General features: G+C 32.9%; 1 long non-coding RNA gene across 3 annotated transcripts; it reads left to right on the top strand.

Moving 5' to 3' along the window:
* The first annotated feature begins 344 nt into the window (after positions 1–344).
* Positions 345–10,837, top strand: LOC134236617 (uncharacterized). 3 transcript variants are annotated; one of them, XR_009985651.1, is made up of 4 exons: positions 345–620; positions 7,007–7,193; positions 8,987–9,096; positions 10,029–10,837. It is a non-coding gene; the product is annotated as an uncharacterized LOC134236617 (long non-coding RNA). The 3 variants fall into 3 exon arrangements; XR_009985652.1 differs by lacking the exon at positions 345–620 and adding an exon at positions 1,554–1,995; XR_009985653.1 differs by lacking the exon at positions 345–620 and adding an exon at positions 2,013–2,201.
* The last annotated feature ends 5,746 nt before the right edge of the window (positions 10,838–16,583 follow it).

Below are 16,583 nucleotides of genomic sequence, written 5' to 3'. Positions count from 1 at the left end.
TTTGGGATAAGAGTTCAAAAAAATTACAAAAGGTTTACTGATTTATTGTGAAAAAAATTAGCACTTAGGATTTAACATCTGATAATATAATTTATCATTTTGCCATCGGTACAATTTGACCAGTTTATACTACAGGGTGTTTCATAATATATGCTACATTTTGAATCTTCAGTTTGACAAACACACACACACACACACACACACAGTGTGCGTGTGTGGCTCCCCCATACTGGGGACCTGCTACAGATACGCAAGTCGTAAAATGGGGACATAAAAAACATTGGGGACTTGATTTAAGTCCCCAAACTTTTTTTTCGTTGAAAACGAAAAATTGACATATCTAAATCCTAAAAATATCAAAAAAATAACGTGTCCCAGTTACGGGGTTTTATCGGACACATGATTACACAGATATCGTGTTGATTGAAGTTGCCATCTTCACTTACACATCTCTGACGTTACACACTTCTAGATTACGCATGCGCGTGTGTAAAAAAAAGCGGAAGTCCAATTGTTTTGAAGCGGGATACAATAAACATGTGGAAAAGAAGACACAGAGGAAAACCTGGGCACAGAATCCTAGATTCTTTTGATAAGGATGATTTTTATGCTGGAAAACGGTATGTTATCTACTTCTTAGATAAAATATGGTGCGAGGAAACTTGCATCAAAGTATTGAAGGGGGGAGGGGGATTGTGGCATAGGCCTATCGGGTACTCAGTTGAAATGAAAAGACAGTTATTTATGTGATTTTCTTTCTTGAAATAGTACACAATTTATGCTATTCATTTCACAATGATTTAAAATTCATCAAATGTGAGGTATATTAATCGAATGTGTTTTGTATTTCATCAGCTGTTCATGTCAACATGAAATGACCTTTACTAAGTTTTAACTGAACTAAATCCAGTCCACTTTAATTTGGGAAAATGGAAATGTAGTTTGTATGTGTGAGTTTTTTTGAGCCAATAGTGAGATCGGATTGTAACCCCCCCCCCCCCCTTTCTTCTTGAGATCTGCAACTTTTTGTTTTTAAAGCCAAACCTAAGATCGGGTTGTACCAAACACCTCAACAACCACCTCCTTCTTCTTGTCGAGCTCAGCAACCTATTTCTGGTGTTGTTTTCTTTTAATTTTTTAAAGCAATAAGTGAGATCGGATTGTACCCCCCCCCCACCTTTTACTTGAGAGAGAACATACAGTGTAGTTATCATATTCATCATATATTTCACTTGTCCTATAATATATAAGCATTACTTAATACAATAATAGCCTATCTCAATTTTACTCAAAATGCACTTATTATCTACTGCTAAAGAGCAAGTAATTGAATATCAAACATATATTAATTGTTTACATGTTGTTTATATTAAAGAAACTTGGACTGAAGCATCTTTTAATTTAAAAAGCTACCACATTACTTATATGACAGTATAATTCATTAAGTGACAATTATATTTTCCACATTTTTTCTTAATTATTATCATTTTACAGCATTCTTTTTTTTTTTTTAAATCACATTTGATGTCTCTAAGGGCCTGTACGTGTTATGGGCATTGGAATAAAAATGCTCAGAAAGAAAATATGGATAAAAATGTACGTCTTGAACAAAATTTATTAATGAATTTTTTTTTTCAATTATATAATTATTATCCTTAAACATGTTAAATGATATAGAATTAAACTAGAATATAAAAATCATGCAAACTTGTGTTTATTAGATTTTTTTAATCAGGTCATTATATCCTAAAGCAGGACATTATACCCCTGTCGTTTTTATTATGTCCAATAAAAAGTTTATATATTTCATTGTGCATTTTGCCACGATTCTCAATGAAGATAACAATATTTTAAATTATTATTTCCAATAAAAATGATATTGTGTATGCACCAAAATTGACAAAAAACTATTTATTATAATCAGTCAGGACATTGTACTATAAGGGCATTATACACTTCCGGTGTAAACAGCTTACTCAGGAACTGAGGAAGCAGGTAAGGCATGGTTTGGACTGAAAAAAAAAACAACGTCCTTGTTTGATTCCTTGAAACGATTCATTGTGTAATTATGTTCTGGAGACTTGAAGTCTGTACAAAGACACACTACATCAAAGTAGTTTCATGTCGACCGCTTTATACCTGTTAGACAGATCATATGGATAAGCCTTTCCGAATTCCCTCGGTTTAATTCTCATTTCACTGTTAGTGTGTTTGTTTATATACAAACAGCTTTTAAATTGAATTTTTAAGAGTTAATTATAATTGTATATCATATGATATAATCTTTTTTAAAGCAGAGTGCATCATGTATTTAATTTTTGTATCCTTTCTATCAGAAAAGTCATAGGCTATAGTATAATAAGAATCATTTGACTTGTTAAATGTATTGTGGTATATTAAGTTTATTTATGTATTCTTAAATTATTTCATTTCGATCCCGATGTAAATTATCTTGCTTATATTTGGAAACACCCACTTTTATGCGACTATCAGATCGGGGAGGAAGATGACTGGCTTTATTCTCTATAGCTACACTCTTCACATACTAGAATCATCTTTTTGTCCATCTGTTTATATTGCTTTTATAGTTCATATTTGGGTTAGACTATATTTTGGTTGGGGGTAAATTATGTACATCGTACGTACATTATAGCAGTTTTCTGTAAGACTGTTATAAATTTGTAAAGTCGGAATGCCAATATTGACCTCATAGAACAACACCTACATGTAGTATCGCGAGTACCTCACAGATATAAATTCTTACTACCGCTCTTTGCAAGGGAAGGCTCTAAATCTCACAATTTAGATTTCTGGCATACGTATAACAATTTTTACACTAGTGACAATCGAATGATTCAAACAATTTTGATTGTATGATATCCAATATTTTAGAAATCACAAAATTTTATACAAATATTAACATTACATTTGGCGTTAGGGCTGAAACGATACACCCCCTCCACGATACAATACGTATTGCAATACTTGTGTCACAATCATTTATCTAATTCTTAAAAACTGGGCAGGGATGTTGATTATTCACGATCTTGTGTTGTTGTCGTTGTCAAATCCGTGCTTGAAATCTACGATACGTATTGCAATACTTGTGTCACAAATCAATTTTTTCAATACAATACATTTAGAAAAAGAAACAGATCATTAAGTTAAAGAAAACATGTATTTAGATTCCAAAAGATACATATAAGGTAACGATACAAAAAGAAAACACTTTTTGTGCTTCTGTCGATTAAAAAAGCGCATTGTCTGTGTCAATTCTAGCAGCAGCAACCTGCACAAAAACTTTTTCTGTCTTAATTTTCTCTCTCTTGAGTGTCAAATAAACTGACAAAATGAGGACAAAGACAGTCAATTGAAGGGTTAGCTAACCTGAATATAAAAAAATGTATTGAATTGAAAATTGAGGTAGTGAATTGAATATTGAATTGAGGAATTATAATGAACAATATCGATATTTCGATGAATTGTTTCAGCCCTATTTGGCTTGCAATCTTTTTAGCACTTTGGGGGGAAAGAAACTTCCGCTAAGTCAAGTACAGTATGCTAAATGTCTTGCACATATGTTAATAATTAAGAACTTTATGAAATGCACTAAATCAAATCTATACGCTAACTTGCTCAAAAGTCAAATATTATATTTTTATTACACACTTAGTAATAAATACAGGTTTTTTGCATATGCAATATGGCTGACGTCACAATAGCCGTATCAGCCCTGCAGGGCTGATACGGTTATTGTGACGTCAATATCACACCCTTAATAAATTAAACCACAAAAACAGTACTTGTGATCATACACAATTTTTGGTGGGTTCATATTCTTGTAATTTTAACTTTTTGAAAATAAATTTAATCTTAATTTACAAATACATGTAATAATTATAGATTATTTTCAAATTACGGATCGAGTGCATTGAAATAGAAGTAGAAACAAACAAAATTGTATGAGACAATAGACCATGTACATGTAGTATGTTAGTTTACTGAGGCCAAAGGCGATTCAAAAGTCAGCCAATTAATTCATTGTTATTAAATGTTATTGAATTTCCAAATGTTTGACACGTTTGTTCTTGTCTCCAACAAATGTATACACTCATGATTTAAAGCATAGTGTAATAACACATTATGATTTGCATGATTAGTGTTAGCAAATCGGATGATTTTTATTAAGTGGTTACTCGCTTCATCTTCCAATCGAGTACCCGGTTACTCAGATGATTTTTGGTAAAAGCATCAATATCTATTATTTATCTTTTTCTATTCTTATCGGTATAGTAATCTGCAAATATACTGTATATGGACATTATTTTTACAATACACACATACGATATCATCAAAGATTTACTGTTTTAAAATAAAGAAAATAAGGAAGTCGACACACCGAGAAGACAAATAAATATATCATTGTCAATCACCATTTTACACTTTCCTTTTCAGCCCCCGAAATATGTCGCAATCAAGGAGAATAATTATTTACATACTCCATAATTAATAGTCAGTATGTAGAGTTTCCAGTAAATCGCTGGTTTCCGAATATTTTAAGATTAGGTGATTTAACAGATTTTGAATCAGCTGTTCTTCTGGTAAACTTCAAGCTTATTATGTCTGCGACGGCATCTCGTTAAATTATCAAATGAGGTAATTATAGCTCAGGTCTTCAAAAGATATATACCCCAAGCAATCAAAGCTATCAATTATATAAACTGTGAAAACTAATCAAAACAGTTTGATCCACTACAACCATGCACTAGATCAAGTCTAATGGTATCTAAAATTAGCGAAATGTGTAAGTTAGTATACCGGTACATTTATAAATTATTAAACATTTATTTCTATGCCTTTACTATGGAGAATTCATTTTATCCGAGTAACTGAATAGCAGTTTTACTAACTGATACTCACATCGTTCGACAGTTAGTCAGGTACTCGTTGCCAACACTAATTATGATCGTAATTTATCAGCTTTATCAAATGTTTAAAAGTGGAAAAAATATTATTAAACAATAGATACTCAACTACTTACTAAGAAAGTAGTTTAGTGCATTGGTATCTAGCATGGTAACATTTACAATGACACATGTTTTAAAACGCCCTATTTGATTGGTCAAAAAATGTTAGCAAATATATGGTTGGTCAACGTGGTCAAGAGGGAAAACCCCAAAACCTCCTGGAACTTTAATTTGAAGTGAACTCACTCTGAGGTACACCCAAAAATGCCCAAGGAAAAGGTGTCTAGTCCAACCAGAGAGCACCTTAATCCCTGATCATTTAATTTCTATGCTTATTGTATAGAAATGGGAACTCAATAGTATTACAAACTTTTACTTTGAGAATAATATTGATAAATTTCTGTATAAAAATGCTTTTACAACATTAGCTGCAGATCTGTAGCTATCCGAAAAAATATATATTGATAGACTGGATAGCTACAGTGCCACCCATTGAAAAAACTGTATATTTATTGCGCACAAAAAAGTGCGCTCGGTTTTTAGCTCTACTGGTCAGAGACCAGAAGAGCTTGCGATAGTAAGGTGTCCGTCGTCCGTCCGTCTGTCTGTGTCTGTCTGTCCGTCTGTCTGTAAACAATTTTTCAAAACGCTACTCCTCCTACAGTTTTGGTCTGATTTCAATATTACTTGGCACACACGTAGACTACACTAAGATACATAAAATAGTGCATCGGTTTTTGATTTAGATGAACGGTGTTGCCATGGTTACTAAAAATAGAATTTTCTTTGAAATTCCTTTAAAACGCTACTCCTCCTACAGTTTTGATTTGATTTCAATATTACTTGGCACACAAGTAGACTACACTAAGATACATAAAATAGTGCATCGGTTTTTGATTTCGATGAACGGTGTTGCCATGGTTACTAAAAATAGATTTTTTTGTGAAATTCCTTAAAAATGCTACTCCTTCTACAGTTTTGGTCTGATTTCAATATTACGTAACACACAAGTAGACTACATTAAGATACATAAAATAGTGCATCGGTTTTTGATTTCGATGAACGGTGTTGCCATGGTTACTAAAAATAAAATTTTCTTTGAAATTCCTTTAAAACGCTACTCCTCCTACAGTTTTTGTCTGATTTCAATATTACTTGGCACACAAGTAGACTACACTAAGATACATTAAATAGTGCATTTGTTTTTGATTTCATTGAACGGTGTTGCCATGGTTACTAAAAATAGAATTTTCTTTAAAATTTCTTTAAAACGCTACTCCTCCTACAGTTTTGATTTGATTTCAATATTACTTGGCACACAAGTAGACTTCACTAAGATACATAAAATAGTGCATTGGATTTTAATTTCGTTGAACGATGTTGCCATGGTTACTCAAAATTGAATTTTCTTTGAAATTCCTTTAACACGCTAGTCATCCTACAGTTTTGGTCTGATGGCAAGGGCTTCTTTTCTCATCCTTTGTTATAAATGCAAACCAGTAGAGCTACAGTCTCGACAGAGACTTCTGGTTATTATTTCTTCCTAATTCTTACCTCAATTGCAAAAGAGGGAAGATTTTAAAAAGTTTCTGTTTCCTTTATCAATTACATTCGCAGTTGACATCTGAACGAAGCGTATTGGACCGAATTATCTTTGAAACCAAAATGGCAGTATAAATAATCGAAATGTTCGATGATTACACTATCAGGGTCAGGAGGACTATTAAAAATAATTATGACGAATGTTTCGTTGTGGAAAGAGTCAAAGAATATGTAAGGAACACACGGTTAGTAATATTATGAGATTTCAGTTTTAGGAACATGGAGAAATAAATCGAAAACCGAGCGCACTTTTTTGTGCGCAATAAATATACAGTTTTTGAAATGGGTGGCACTGTAGCTATCCGGTCTATCAATATATATTTTTTCGGATAGCTACAGATCTGCAGCTATTACAACATGTATTAAAGATTTGTTCCTACTTTTAAAAAAAAAAATTCCAATACATTCTGAATTAAATTTATGATTTTTTTTGTTAGAATGTTCAAGGCAACCAGAAGCTTGAGTCCATCCTGAACATAGAGACAACACAGATATTAGCAAAGCTGTAAATATTGCTAGAGGATTAGTTAATGCAACTCAGCAAGGACTAGTGATGGATATGTTCCAGGTTCCACAGCTAGGAGAATGTCAGGAAGAAAAGCCTCATCATTAAAAGTGTTACAGGTGAATTATTTAGGAATTTAAGAAATAAATAGGATAGATAAATATATACTAGGGAATTAATTTTTTGTTGGTTCATGATCACATCTATTGAGAAGCCAAAGGCAAAAGTATTGCATGCAGTAAATATTGTTTGGATGTAATCACACTTATATCATTGTATACAAATAACCTTTATCCGTATTTAGGCCATATAAAATTGAAATCTTGGTTCTCAGGCCCGCGCGCATCCGTTTTGAGGTAGCCACATTGCCGATTTTATTGTATTTTTGATAAAATAAAAAGTTGGTGTTGCGGAGACCAATCCGGGAAAAAAATTCCAACCTCATTTGTTTCGTAGTTTAGTATTCAAATATCACTTCCGGTAGCCATTTACAATGAGATTTTGGCTACTTTGTTTGAAAATACATTCGAGGAAATTACCTACAATGTTTACACGCTGATAAGCAATTGATAAAGCAGAAATTTTGACCAGAAATGGAAAGTATATCTGTGATTAAAAAAATTATCTTTATGTTAAAGAAAATTCGGAAATTAAAATTTAAAAAATACCTCCCTCATCTACTTTATTGCCTATAAAATGAAAAATAAAATGCCGCCCTCCCGCATCTGTTTTGGAGAAAATTGGCCTGAGAACCAGGGAATTAAATTTAGATAGCCTTATAAATATTTTGAATTTATGTCAGATAATATAAATCTAAATTCATTCCTGTGTCAAATTATATTTTCGTTTCAATGTCTTTGTTCAAGAGACAATTACAAATAGTCAAATGAATGCACTTTATTTCTCCATTAATATACTTGTTCATTGCTAAAAAAAAATCATGTGCAGGGCTGAACAAATATAGAGTCAAGAAGCAGAGCTTGTAGCACGTTTATTGGCGGAATCAATTCTATGTAATATAAAGAATAACTGTCATTTTCAATTTCATGACAATGATCAATCGATTGGCTTGCATAATAACTTTATGCATAAATGCCTTCTGCGTTTATGCAAATTATCACGCCAACCAATTGATTCTTTTCAAGAACCACAGGGCCAGGAAAGATGAAACTCATGTGAAATCATCCTCAGGTAGTTTCGATTCAAGTTTGTTTAAATCATGACCCTGGGGATAGGGTGGGGCCAAAATGGCTGATCAAAGTTTTACATAGGACTAGATAGGGAAATCTTTTAAAATTGTCTTCTCAAGTACTTCAAAGCCATGATTAGTGATATTTATGTTGAAACATCCTCAGGTAGTGTAGAATTAAATTTGTTCAAACCATTATAACGCCTAAGGGTAGGGTGGGGCCACATTGGTGAATCAAAGTTTACATAGAAAAATAAAGGGAGAAATCCCAAGAACAGAAAAGCTATGTTTAGTCATATTGACATGTAAGCATCCTCAGGTATTTAGGATTTAAATTTATTCAAATTATGGCCCTTTGGGGCAAGAAGGGAAACAATGGGGAATCAAATTCAAATTATTATGAAGTTATATATAGGAAGAAAATGTTTTTAAAAATCTTTTTATCAAGAACAGTAAAGTCATATGCTGTGTTTATATGAAGGCATTGTAAAGTAGGATTAATTCAAGCCCCCCCCCCCCCCCCTTTTCAGTAAACTTTTCCTGATCTGATTTGTGCTTTTTCCTAGCTGATTTTCTCAGTTGAGCGATGTGGCCCCTGGACCTCTTGTTTGAAATTACTGGGATCAAAGCTGTTGATTATTGCTCAAAAGTTTATCATATACATACACATTTTATTCTGGTTGAAATGTTTGTAATTTTACAATTAAGTTCCAATTTTTTCAGAGGCACTAAAGGAAACTGATGGCATTGTTTTTGTGTGGGTGATGAGAATAAGAGTGAGGAGGAGATAGATGATAGTCAAGACAATCAGGATGTCCACACTGTCACTCCAGGTACTGTATACACACTGCATTACCCATTTTAAGCAATAAGTTTCTTAACTTGAAATTATATGCAGAAACCCAGCATGGCCAGCCAGTCTACATGCATGGAAAATTTTCTTAAGACTTGATATTGAGTATTACTAGTAGAGCTTTAGTCTAAAATGCAAACAGGTTGTTCTATTCAAGGATAGGCCAAGAGTATAGTTTAGTCAGTATAGTTCACCAAGTTATTTGCATTAATTGAACTATACCAGACAGCAAGTCATAATGCATTTTTTATGTCTTTTCAAAACTTTTCCTGATCTGAATTTCAGAGTTAAATTCCTAATCAACAAAATATTTTACTAACATGTGAATTTTTATAGCAAAGCTTTCATGTACAGTTATATGTCAAATTCATTAATTGAGATAGAGGAGTTTCTTAACTTAAATTATATGCAGAAACCCAGCAATTGTTTATCAATATAAATTCCAGCCAGTCTACATGCATGGAAAATTTTCTTAAGACTTGATATTGAGTATTACTAGTAGAGCTTTAGTCTAAAATGCAAACAGGTTGTTCTATTCAAGGATAGGCCAGAGTATAGTTCAGACACAAGTTATTTGCATTAATTGAACTATACCAATTTCAGAGTCATAACATTTCACAAATATGTCTTCTGAATGGAGATGGAGGAGTTAGCTGAGATTAAATTCCTAATCAACAAAATATTTTACTGGATGTGAATTTATATAGCAAAGCTTTCAAGTACACAGACCATTCAAATAAAGAAAGTACCTATGTTTCACAAATATACTAGTAAACAATCATTCTCCTGCCAGATTATATTTTAGTTGAAAAAAATTGCTTTAACTCTTAAAGCTATTCTTAGTATTATTATTTTTTTGTACAGACCGTACCACCAACCAAGGAAAATTATATTTTGAAAATATCATTTTAGGGAAGAAGAAGTCATTTCTGATCCTAGATCTACTGTGGAAGATTCTACATGCAAGTGACAAGAGATACAAAAAAATCCCAAGGACATCATGAGAAATGAATTTAATCAACAGACATTGTGGAAAAGATTTTCTAAAAAATTGTAATAGGACCTTAGAGAAGTGTAAAACACCAAGGATATACATTTGTAATCTTGTTAAAAACAGAGAAAATCTTGATTAACATTCTACTTTCAATTTATATACTTTGAGAAATATGAAAAAAACTGTTTTAGAGCCACAGTAATGGAGGACATTGAATTCTTTGCAGCAGTTTTATCATTAGGCCATTCCATTTTTTTTCTGTGTTTAGTGACTGCAGATGGATTGGTTTTGAGATCATGCAAATTAAGAACAAACACAAAATAAAATTGACAAATACAAATCTTTGACAAGCAATTTACTCTTCTGGGATCAGCATCTCTCTTTTTTTAAAAGTGATGTGCCTAAGTTTTTTTTTTTTGTTTCATTAAACTAGTAGTAGTAGTTTAATTTAGTTATAATACGAGGAAAATTCTTAAATGATGCTAAAGGAGTTCTAGAACTTTGCGTAAAATGTTGTTTTTTCCCCTTTTGGTTTGTGATTTTTCTTTTGGAACGAAGAAATGTTTGAAATAAAGGTTGGATGGGAAACAAAGAAAAAACTTGGAATGGCCTCATATAACCTACATGGACTAAACTTGCATAGATGAAGAGTGCTTAAGAAGCTGTGCATGATGTATGTAGAAAATGATTTTGAAGTATTAAATATTCTATGCAAAAGGAAATTTTCTCAATTTAGTTAATTTTTGCAAAAAAATGATTAAGCATCACATACATAACCTTTCTGAAAGTGAAAAAAATATTCATCCTAATTAAGTTTGATCAAGTCTTCAGTTCAAGTTATATGCAAAAATACATATTTCATTCTTTATAAACACTATGATATCCCTGTACTTTTCTTATGTGAATTGAATGTAAAGAGTTGGGTTTGATGCATAAATAGTCCTGTTCTTATACTAGTTCTTTGAAAATCACCCCCTGTCCCATTCTAACATCAAAATAAAGGATGGAGATTTCTCATTTCCTTTAACAAAGATTTTTCATAGAGTCCTGAGATTGGAAGTTAAACAAGATTGCAAAGTTCTTGAAATATTAAAAATGCAAAAAAAAGGAATTTTCAGGATATGAGAGAATTCAAATGGGACCTTGAGACTTGGTCAGTTAATTGGTATATATATTGAGGGCCATTTTATGGATAAAGTGAACCTAGCTCTTTTCACCATTTCAATAGATTACATTGTCACCAAGTATCAAAATGATAGACTGATGCATTGGTTACCAAAACTGAGTACTTTTGATTTTTCACAATTCACAGGGCCAAAAAAGCTTTCAGTGAACCTTGCTCTTTATTACATTTATGTCTGTAAACTTTTACCATATGCAAACATCCTTTGTCTCTAGAAATGCCTTTATCTTCTGTAAGTCCCCAAACTTTTAACATGTGTATTAGGTCCTCAGTCTCTATAAATACCTGTATCATGTGTAAGTCCCCAAACTTTTAACATGTGTATAAGGTCCTCAGTCTCTATAAATACCTGTATCATGTGTAAGTCCCTAAACTTTTAACATGTGTATGAGGTCCTCAGTCTCTATAAATACCTGTATCATGTGTAAGTCCCCAAACTTTTAACATGTGTATGAGGTCCTCAGTCTCTATAAATACCTGTATCATGTGTAAGTCCCCAAACTTTTAACATGTGTATGAGGTCCTCAGTCTCTATAAATACCTGTATCATGTGTAAGTCCCCAAACTTTTAACATGTGTATGAGGTCCTCAGTCTCTATAAATACCTGTATCATGTGTAAGTCCCCAAACTTTTAACATGTGTATGAGGTCCTCAGTCTCTATAAATACCTGTATCATGTGTAAGTCCCCAAACTTTTAACATGTGTATGAGGTCCTCAGTCTCTATAAATACCTGTATCATGTGTAAGTCCCCAAACTTTTAACATGTGTATGAGGTCCTCAGTCTCTATAAATACCTGTATCATGTGTAAGTCCCCAAACTTTTAACATGTGTATGAGGTCCTCAGTCTCTATAAATACCTGTATCATGTGTAAGTCCCCAAACTTTTAACATGTGTATGAGGTCCTCAGTCTCTATAAATACCTGTATCATGTGTAAGTCCCCAAACTTTTAACATGTGTATGAGGTCCTCAGTCTCTATAAATACCTGTATCATGTGTAAGTCCCCAAACTTTTAACATGTGTATGAGGTCCTCAGTCTCTATAAATACCTGTATCATGTGTAAGTCCCCAAACTTTTAACATGTGTATGAGGTCCTCAGTCTCTATAAATACCTGTATCATGTGTAAGTCCCCAAACTTTTAACATGTGTATGAGGTCCTCAGTCTCTATAAATACCTGTATCATGTGTAAGTCCCCAAACTTTTAACATGTGTATGAGGTCCTCAGTCTCTATAAATACCTGTATCATGTGTAAGTCCCCAAACTTTTAACATGTGTATGAGGTCCTCAGTCTCTATAAATACCTGTATCATGTGTAAGTCCCCAAACTTTTAACATGTGTATGAGGTCCTCAGTCTCTATAAATACCTGTATCATGTGTAAGTCCCCAAACTTTTAACATGTGTATGAGGTCCTCAGTCTCTATAAATACCTGTATCATGTGTAAGTCCCCAAACTTTTAACATGTGTATGAGGTCCTCAGTCTCTATAAATACCTGTATCATGTGTAAGTCCCCAAACTTTTAACATGTGTATGAGGTCCTCAGTCTCTATAAATACCTGTATCATGTGTAAGTCCCCAAACTTTTAACATGTGTATGAGGTCCTCAGTCTCTATAAATACCTGTATCATGTGTAAGTCCCCAAACTTTTAACATGTGTATGAGGTCCTCAGTCTCTATAAATACCTGTATCATGTGTAAGTCCCCAAACTTTTAACATGTGTATAAGGTCCTCAGTCTCTATAAATACCTGTATCATGTGTAAGTCCCCAAACTTTTAACATGTGTATAAGGTCCTCAGTTTCTTTAATCATGTTCTCCCCAAACTTTTATGTAAGTCCCTAAACATTAGGTTTGTGTATAAGGTCTCAGTTTCTATAAATATATGTATAAAGTCTTCAGTTTCTTTTATTAGCTTTACCATGTATAAGTCCCTAAAACTTTTATCGTGTGTCTGAGATCCTCAATTTCTTTTTATATCTTGATTTTACGAAGTACCTTAAGTTTTACCATGTGTGTAAGGTCCTCATTTTCTTAATTTTCAAACTGTGCAAAGTCCCCCCAAACTTTTAACATGTGTATACCTCAACTGTATGTACAAGGGTCTTCTATTACTCTTTTCTTGTTTCAGTTGGTACATGTTGTTTAATGTCTTTGCAAATTTTGTTTTACCTATATTTGGCAAGTACGGACATGGAGAAGTGTAGGGATCTTTTTCGTTGCAAACACCAAATTTTTTGTCCTATATTTGGCAAGTTTAATGTGACATGGAGAAGTTTTAGCGACATGGGACCTCGGTTTAAACAGTCTCACCCGAAGGATCGGTATCCACGTCCCACAGTTGTATTCGAACCTGTGACGTAAGGATCAATTAACCCCAATTAATTGCAAATCTAGAGCAGACGCTCTAACCACTGCGCCATGCGGGCGAGACACCTTTGTCTTGTGTAAGTCCTAGCTTAAATTATACCATAATGAATATAATCCTTTTAAATAATGAAAACATAATGTAATGCGACATTAGTTAATAAAAGTGTCCTTTTATAACATGCATACATGTATTTCTTATCAAATAAGTTCAAGAGCTCTTGTATTTTAAAGGCTGATACAGAGCAGTATCGGTAACAGCTACAGTAACTTTATTTCCGACGCTCAATAATAAACAGGCACACTCAATAATAAACAGGCACATATCATAGGGTTGGGGGGTTGGCCACCCCCTTTTTTTCCAGACATTTTTTTAACTATATAAATTGTTTATTGAAAGCCCCCCTCCACCACACACTTTTGGAATAGGATTATATATTTAGACAATTTTCTTTTCTTCTGTTTTTTTTATCAAGTTTTATCGGGGAAGTTGAATTTTTAAAAATTATTTCTGGGGCTGAACTCCCCTTTTTTTCAACATAGATGCCCCCTTCCCTTTCTGCTTGTCAAGGAATATTTGTTTGGTATTGCCCCCTCCGTGAAAATATTTGTGCAGCCCCCATCCCCCCCCCCAAACGAACACACACTAAAATTGCTTCCTACCAGTCAGATTGTGGTTCTCATAATGGCTTAGCAAAGTAAAAAAAGGGAAATTTTAGCTCACCTTTACGATGAGAGCTTGTATATCGTCGGCGTCATACAGGTTAAAGATTAAGGGTCCATAATTTAATATTTTTTTCATTTTAATATTTATTTAATAATTATAGCAACGTTAACGAGAAATTTTAAAAGCTACATACATGTATTTGTTTACAGTTTTACTATTTCAGCACGATACTTTGAGAGAGGACTTGTAATACTTTGTGTATTATTTTAAAAGACATCATCGGGAATAATTGTCCTTTTTGTCCATGTGTCACTAAAATCACAAACACAAAAAAGGTCTGAAATGCTCTAAGTATTTTTTGTTTTTCACTTAAACTCACAATATTTATCGTGAGATTTTGGGCTATAATATTCTAATTTTAAATTTTGCTCCAGATTGCAAAACGTAATAAATTACTTTTCTGTATAATCTATCTAAAAATGGATAAGGATACAATGTTTATAAGGATAAGGATATAAAGTTTATAAGGATAAGGATGTAAGGTTTATAAGGATAAGGTTTATAATTAAAGAGTTATGTTATATGAATAAAATATATATTGTATTATGTAGGTCTGGCCACAATCGCCAAATCAAAAATAAATGATTTTAAGAAGTTATATTTGTCTTCATCGTCTTTAATAATTAATTACTTTTCTGTATAATCTATCTGAAAATGTGCAAATTTGAGCAGGCGATTTTAATTCAGAATAAAACTTGGATTGAGGATAGCAGTAGGTTATTGCTTTAATGCTAGAACGATCTTGTACCGCCTAGTGTGCATATTACCAAAAATAATATTGCTTATATTTTTGGTGAAGTGAATAGGTTAATTAATATACGAGAAATAATTATCAAAATCTTTTGGTTATTTTAAAGTTAAATCCATATTCAAAATGAATACGTCATCGAACAGGTTCGATGATTTGGTACATAATGGAAAACATTTTTACATTCTCTCTTTAATTTTGTTTAAAACGTACGATTTTTAGCCGGGCTTATTGCTTAAAGAGCAATTGCCGGCTTATGTGATCCTGTTCAAGGCAGGATGTTGACCCCGTAGTCGTCATTTTAAAGTTACGTGCAAAGATATAGTTCTTACTCTCAACCGCTTTCATGAGATAATACAAACGCTAAATAAAGCAACAAAAATAAAACGAAGTTTTATCTATAATATAAAATAAACATTAGTTGTAATGACTTTGAAAACTTCAGAAGTCAAAGAACATGTTCATTAGCGTGAGGATTTTTGATAATAAATGTTACCGTAGTTCTCTACACATACGAGGTAAAGCAGGAGAGGGAACCAGACTGGCCTGATTGATTACAATCATTCAGCCGCGGTACCAGATTAATTCTGATTCTGACAAAATCGGACCGTGGTATTAGGATTGAAAACTAACTGTCAGTGTCTTGTCATTTATACTGATGGTTTAAAATATTTTTTTTCATCAGAATATAAAAGTGATTCATGTAAGAAATTCATTCTACCCTGTAAATGAGCCCGGCTCTCTGTACTTCTGAGTACTTTGATTAAGTTTCACTGTCGAAATTTCAAAGAATGATCAGAATATTTCTTTTTTTTTAATCAAATTTATTTATCAAGCAATCATGAATAATTTTCAGTGTCAAACACGGATAATTTTAAGTTATTTAAGTCATTTTTGGTGCCAAAATAAAGTAAATACTGATTCTCAAGAGTTTCTCCATGAACCTCGACCGATATATCCTAGCTCGCCACTTTAGCTCTCCACTCAAACGCGAATTCCGGTTGGACTGATGTACAACTATAATCGAGAAAATAACTATTAATCATTACTACGTGTACAATATGAATAAATCGTCAAAACCCCAAAATAATCGCTCCACCAAAAAAAAAAAAACCTATATATTATAAGAGAGATGTATACTGGAGTATTTCTTTTTGTGGAGCGATAATTTTGGGGTTTTGGAAATTTATTTACACACTGTATATTATACACGTCCATGTACATGTCTAATAAGCTCCGGGGTTTAATATCGGGGGGGGGGGGGGGGGGTTAGGGGGGTTTCTGTCCACAAATTCCTGTGCTTCTGCCTTCTACTGGTAAACGACAGCTATATTTATGATATTTTAAAAGTTACTTTAGAGTTCATATTGACACACTGTTTGTTCCAAACATTTGATATATCCTAGCATACAGTATAGGGGGAGGGAAACTGGTCCCCCAT

This window comes from Saccostrea cucullata, unplaced genomic scaffold (assembly GCF_032062105.1).
Source record: "Saccostrea cucullata isolate Sc308-1 unplaced genomic scaffold, CSIRO_AGI_Scuc_v1 ctg1450, whole genome shotgun sequence".
Taxonomy (NCBI): domain Eukaryota; kingdom Metazoa; phylum Mollusca; class Bivalvia; order Ostreida; family Ostreidae; genus Saccostrea; species Saccostrea cuccullata.
This window is presented reverse-complemented; position numbering and strand designations above follow the sequence as displayed.